The sequence below is a fragment of the Myotis brandtii genome, unplaced genomic scaffold (genome assembly GCF_000412655.1).
Source record: "Myotis brandtii unplaced genomic scaffold, ASM41265v1 scaffold355, whole genome shotgun sequence".
Lineage (NCBI taxonomy): Eukaryota > Metazoa > Chordata > Mammalia > Chiroptera > Vespertilionidae > Myotis > Myotis brandtii.
In genome coordinates, this window is record NW_005363642.1 from 2,840,462 (window position 1) to 2,847,313 (window position 6,852).

At 43.7% G+C, this 6,852-nt stretch overlaps 1 pseudogene; it reads right to left on the reverse strand.

Moving 5' to 3' along the window:
• Positions 1–82: 82 nt before the first annotated feature.
• On the reverse strand, positions 83–4,465 carry LOC102249441 (annotated as a pseudogene).
• Positions 4,466–6,852: the final 2,387 nt, after the last annotated feature.

The window sequence follows — 6,852 nt, forward strand, 5'->3', positions numbered from 1 at the left end:
CTCTATCCACTGAGCCAAACCAGCTAGGGCTGAACATATGTTTTTAATTCTCTTGAGTATCCAATGATCTTTTAAAAGAGTTCTAAGTGCCTTCCGTGGCCATGTAGGCAGCAGCCTTGCTGAGGGTCAAATACACCCTCACTTTTACCCACTTGAAGGCACCCTGGGACTTCCATGTCTCAGCAACCTCAATACCCCAGTGCCCTCTCCTCCGTGTTGAACAGCCGACAGCTTCAGTGCTGGAGTTGAGGGGGCAGAACTGGGCTCTGAGAAATGAGGAGGTCACATGTGTCTGCATCACAGGACCGGGTGTCCGTGTGCTCTCCAGAGTGCGTACATGGCCATCGGTCCATGGGTTTATAACAAAGGGTGTTACCCCACTGCCTCAGGACTCAGAGCCCCAAACCTTGGAGCCCATCTGCATTCTTTTATGCAAGTTTGTATGTGTCTATGACAGCCTTGGGCAAACTACGGCCCGCGGGCCGGATCCGGCCCGTTTGAAATGAATAAAACTAAAAAAAAAAAGACCGTACCCTTTTATGTAATGATGTTTACTTTGAATTTATATTAGTTCACACAAACACTCCATCCATGCTTTTGTTCCGGCCCTCCAGTCCAGTTTAAGAACCCATTGTGGCCCTCGAGTCAAAAAGTTTGCCCACCCCTGGTCTATGAGGTCAATGGGCCCAGATGTGCTGCCTTCATGCAGTTCAGAACCTGAACACCTACACTACTTGTCCCAAATAGGTATATCCCCCCACTCCCACCACAGTTGACATAAGATTGTGTCAGCTGATTCTCTCAGTCAGGAGTTTGGAATTTGGATAGAGACCAGAAATTGGGAGCCACGTCATATTAATGGGCATGTTATTCCAGTCTTTCTTGAAGGACATAAACTAGACAAGGAGCCATCCTTCACATTCACTTGTTAATATGCTGGGCTTAATGGTTTCTAATATATGCGTGATCCCGCTGCTCCACCATTAACATTTTAGCATTTTCCCTTCCAGCCTTTTTTGATTAATATAATTCTTTTCAGTGTTGTGCTGGGGCTGGCTCCTATGGGTGTGGCAAGCCAGCTGTGTACACTTACCCAACTCCTTTGTCTGTGACACCGTGAGGGAGCTGATAAATCAGCTACAGTGGGAGTCTTTACACCATGGAAATCAGCAAATGCTACAAATGAGGGATTTTCTTTTCAGAGAGTCGGTTATTAAACTTACCAGCACAGCATTGATTTTTCTTCCAAGACATCAGGTTTGCCTAGCCGGTGTGGCTCAGTGATTGAGCATCGACCTATGAACCAGGAGGTCACGGTTCAATTCCTGGTCAGGGCACATGCCCAGGTTGCGGGCTTGATCCCCAGTGGAGGCGTGCAGGAGGCAGCCGATCAATGATTCTCTCTCATCATTGATGTTTCTACCTCTCTCTCCCTCTGAAATCAATAAAACCATATATTTAAAAAAAAAGACATCAGGTGTACCCATTCAAGTATCCACCAACTATTTAATGCTCTCCTAAAATATACCAGGACCTTACATCCCAAGAAATGAAGACAGAGGATGTATAAGTAAACATATAAACAGACAAGATAAAGTGTGTGATAAAGTCTGAAGAAAATTAAATGAAACAGCTGGTAGGTTGAATACACCCCTTTTATCCTATTTGTTTCTTTCACATCATATCAGGAACAAATTCCCCAAGTTTTACAAAGGTCTAAGGGGCATTCTTTTTAATGGATGGCTGGGTAATATCTATCTCTTGTGAGAATTTTCTTCTAATTTCTGTAAGTATTCCCCTATAGGTCAGGGTTTCTCAACCTTGGCACTATTGACATTTGGGTGAAACAATTCTTGTGGGGGTTGTCCTGTGTATTGTAGGGTGCTGACAGCATCCTTGGCTTCTACCCACTAGATGCCAGCTTCAGTCCCCCCACATCAGTTATGCCAACCAAAATGTCTCAAGATTTGTCCCTTTGGGGTGAGGGCACAAAATCACATTGATTGAAGATCACTGCCATAGACTTTATTTTTTTACTTATATATCTTTTTTTAATTTTTAAAAATTGATTTCAGAGAGGAAGGGAGAGAAAGAGAGAAACAGAAACATGAATGATGAGATAGAATCATTGATTGGCTGCCTCCTGCATGCCCCACACTGGGGATCGAACCTGCACCCCAGACATGTGCCCTTGATTGGAATCGAACCCAGGACCCTTCAGTCTGCAGGCCGACACTCTATCCACTGAGCCAAACCAGCTAGGGCTTACTTATATATCTTTAACATACACATTTAACTTTATTTATCATTGTCACTTAAAGCTTGATTTTATAAGACAGAAAAAGACATTGAGTTCTGTATCACTGGAATTTAAACAGTACAAATAGTAACAGCGTCATACGTGTAAATTATATACATTGAAATCAAATAATTGGAGATTTTTTCTGTATGGAAACTATACAAATAAAATAAATGGCAAAAGGACCTTGTAGGAATATTTCATTGATTATGGGTTATCAATTACTTTAGGACCTAAACAAAGACTGAATATTCAGACTCCTTTTGCTGCTTCATTTTTTAAAAATATACCTCTATTCTTTTTTAAAATATATATTTTTAATTGATTTCAGAGAGGAAGGGACAGGGAGAGAGAGACAGAAACATCAATGATGAGAGAGAATCATTGATTGGCTGCCTCCTGCATGCCCCACACTGGGGATCGAGCCACAACCCGGGCATGTGCCCTGACCGGTAATTGAATCGTGACCTCCTGGTTTATAGGCCAATGCTCAACCACTGAGCCATGCTGGCTGGGCTTTACCTCTATTCTGAGTCAAGCTGCTTGACCATGAGGTCTGATTTGGGAAGGCATTTAGCTTTATAGCAAAAGTTTTCCATCTCCAGTTACCACCTTCAAAGGAATTGACATTACAGTGCTGATATAATCTGCTGGTTCCCTTTGAATAGTGTGCAAAAAATGACATCAACCCTATGGAAAGTCAAACAGATACCCAAAATGGAACCATGTGCACAGTTCAGTAAAGTATAATGTTAAGTTTCCCCCATCTGAAAATGAACCAGTGAAATAAAACATGAACCGCAGCTGACGTGGTTTCAGGAAACACATATGAGAATGACAGTCTTGTTCTTGTCTTATCTCCAGTCATGGGCAGGATTCCGTAGGCCACCATGCTGCTTACTTTGTGGGTTGTAGCTGAAGGAACACAGACGTACTTGCTCAGACTTGGTAATGAACCGTAGTCCCGACTCTTCCCACTTCTCAGGTACAACCAAATCTTTGTCTGCATAGATCAGCAGATCAAATTGACAAGAAACTTCCAACAGTGGCAGAAATGTCACCCTAGCGGTGACCTGTCTGATCACCGAGCGGATTTCATCCTGGAGAGCTTTGAGGCTTTTCTCTGGGTTGTGTCGTCTTTGACAGTCTTGTCACTCAAAGTCAAACTGCCATCTTTCAAGGACCTCCCGCTTTCAATATTCGAGACGACTACCACACGTTTCTGCACTGAACACTTGTACGTATAACCAACCTCTTAGTTGTTCCGCCGCATTATTTAGGTATTTCATGAGCTCAGGATCAGTAGTTACACGCAAGGTGAGTCCACATTTTCTACACTTGAGGAAAGGACTCAGATGGGTAAATGTCACACTGATATAAAATGCTGTTGATGCCAAATGAGAAGAACCGGGCCACGATGTCTGCACTCCCGTGCTGGGTGATGCTTTGCTCCCGGAAGAGCTGTCTTGCCCTGGACAAGTGTGCAAAAAAATGACATCAACCCTATGGAAAGTCAAACATACCATAGGGTTGTTTGACTCCCATTAGCTAGACTTTAAATTGAGGCTTCCAATAGGAAAGTGGTGTCAGAGCGTGGCCCCTGGACCAGCAGCGTCAGCCCCACCTGGACACTTGTTAGAAATGAAAATTCTCACGCATCTCTCCAGCTGCATGAAATCAGAATCTCTAGCGGTGGGACCAGGCAATGTGTGTTTCTCAAGCCCTCCAGGGGATTCTGAGGCCCCGACCAGCTTAACCGGGGGCTGGGATGAAGGTTTTAGAAATCAAAGAAGTATTTGAGCGTGGGTGGCATCCTGCAATGCCTGGTCGTGGTTGCATCATAGTGACGTTTTCCCCTCTGATCCATGGCTGGGGTAGATGATTAGTGCAAATTAGCTGAGTTCAGGTGTACTTTTGACTTAAGTACCACCTTTCAGCTCGGGATTACCAAACACCACTTATTTTTACCCCAGGGAGGCTCTGGGAGGCTCTAGGGTCAGAGAGAAAATTAAAAATAGAAAGTAAATGGATCATCTGACTTTAGCTCTAACCACCATGCCTATAAACCTTCGTTCTTTAAATAAGAGCATTTTGGTCTTTTCAGAAACCGAAGAACCACAGAATGCCTGGCCAGGCCAAGCCGTACCGCTGGCAGTCACTCCTCATTCTTGTAACCGTCTTCTACCTCGGCTTCCATGCATTCAGTTCACAAACTTGGGGTCACACATGTTTCTTCCTTGGCTCCTGAAGGCGGGCTTATCTTTGGCTACCGCTGGAACAAAGGGCTTCTGATCCTCAGCTGGGGCAGCTCTGCTCCATGGCGGGGGGGGGGGGACATTTGTAAAGGGAGTCGGGGTTAAGTTGCCACCATGACTGGGACCGCTGGTATTTAGTGATTTAGTGCCAGGGTTGCAAAACGTCCTATAGAATGCTTGTGGGAATGTAAAATGGTACAATCACTTTGAAAAATAACTCAAGAGCTCGCAATTTTATGAAGGAAAATTGGTATATGTTTCAGGTGTACAATATTATAATTTGACATCTGTATACATGTGATCACCCCCCAAAAGTCTAGTTACCATCAGTCACCATACAGTTGACTCCCTTAACCCCTTTTGCCCACCCCCGCAACCTTTTTTTTATTATTAAATATATTTTTATTGATTTCAGGGAGGAAGGGGGGAGTAGAGAGAGATAGAAACATCAATAATGAGATTCATCAATCGGCTGTCTTCTGCATGCCCCCTATTGGGGATGGAGCCTGCAACTTGGGCATGTGCCCTTGACTGGAATCGAATCTGAGACCCTTCAGTCCACAGGTGGATGCTCTATCCACTGAACCAAACCAGCTAGGGGCACCCCTCCCCCAACCACTTTATTTCTCTCTGGTAACCACCAATTTGTTCTCTGTATCTTGAGTTTGTTTTCGTTCCATTTTTTTCATTTGTTTTCTTTTGTTTAAATTTCATATATGTGTGGAATCATACAGTATTTTCTTTCTCCAGTTCACTTGTTTTTTTAATATATTTTTATTTACTTCAGAGAAAAAGAGAGAGGGAGAGAGAGATAGAAACGAGGGAGAGAGAGATAGAAACATCAATAATGAGATTCATCGATTGGCTGCCTTCTGCATGCCCCCTATTGGGGATCGAGCCTACAACCTGAGCATGAGTGCTGACCTGGGATTGAACCATGACCTCCTGGTTTCTAGGTTGACTCTCAACCACTGAGCCACACCGGCTGGGCCAGCTCACTTATTTCATTTAGCAGAATATCTTCAAGGTTCATTCATGTTGTCACTAGTGGCAAGATTTCATTCTGTTTTTCAAGCTGAGTAGTAGTTTGTTTCCATATGTTGGCTATTGTAAATAATGCTGCAATGAACATAGGGGTACATATATCTTTTTAAATTAGTGTTTTTATATTTTTTGGATAAATACCCAGATGTATTTCACTCCTAGGTAATTACCAAAGAGAAAAGAAAGCCATACTTATGGATGAATGTCCACATCAGCTCTACTTGTAATAGCCCCAAACTGGAAGCAACCCGAATGCCCATCAACAGGTGAACAGAGAGCCTGTGGTATGTCCATACAGGGGACTATTACTACTGCACAGCAACAAGATGGAATGAACACAACATAGATGAATCTAAAATAATTATGCTGAGTGAAAGTAGCCAGGCCAAAAAAAAAAAATACTCTATGTGTTTTGTAATTCATTCCCTTTACATAAAATTAGAGAAAATGCAAACTAATCTATAGTCACAGAAAACAGCACAGCCAGTGTGGCTCGATGGTTCAGCATCCACCCATGAACCAAGAGGTCACTCGTTCAATTCTAGCCAGGGCACATGCTCAGGTTGTGAGCTCCATCCCCAGTAGGGAGCATGCAAGAGGTGGCCAATAGATATTTCTACCTCTCTATCCCTCTCCCTTCCTCTCCCTCTAAAAATCAATAAAAACATATTTAAGCCCTAGCTGGTTTGGCTCAGTGGATAGAGTGTCAGCCTGTGGACTGAAGGGTCCTGGGTTCAGTTCCAGTCAAGGGCACATGCCTGGGCTCGATCCCCACTGGGGAGGTATCCAGGAGGCAGCCAATCAATGATTCTCTCTCATAATAGATGTTTCTCTCTCTCTCCCTCTCTCTTCCTCTCTGAAATTAATAAAAATATGTTTAAAAAAGGTTGCCTGGGGTGAGGGGGCTTGGGAGGAGTTTAAAAGGGGGCTCCTTATAATCCCCTTTGGGAAAGAAAGCAGTTTGGGTAATAGTTATGTTAATTAACTCTCCCTGGGATAGCTCACAATGTGGCAGCTGGCTTCTTTCATTGGAGGGAGAAAGAGAAAGAGGACGCCCAAGACAGAAGCCACTCTTTTTCACAACCTACTCTTGGATGTGGGGTCCATCCCTTGCCGTATGCTATTCATTTGAGGCAAGCAGTAAACCCAACTCACACTAAAGGGAAGGGAGTTACCTATTAAAAAAAAGAAAAAAAGGTTGCCTGGGGTGGGAGGGGTTGGGAGGAGTTTAAAAGGGGGCTCCTTATAATCCCC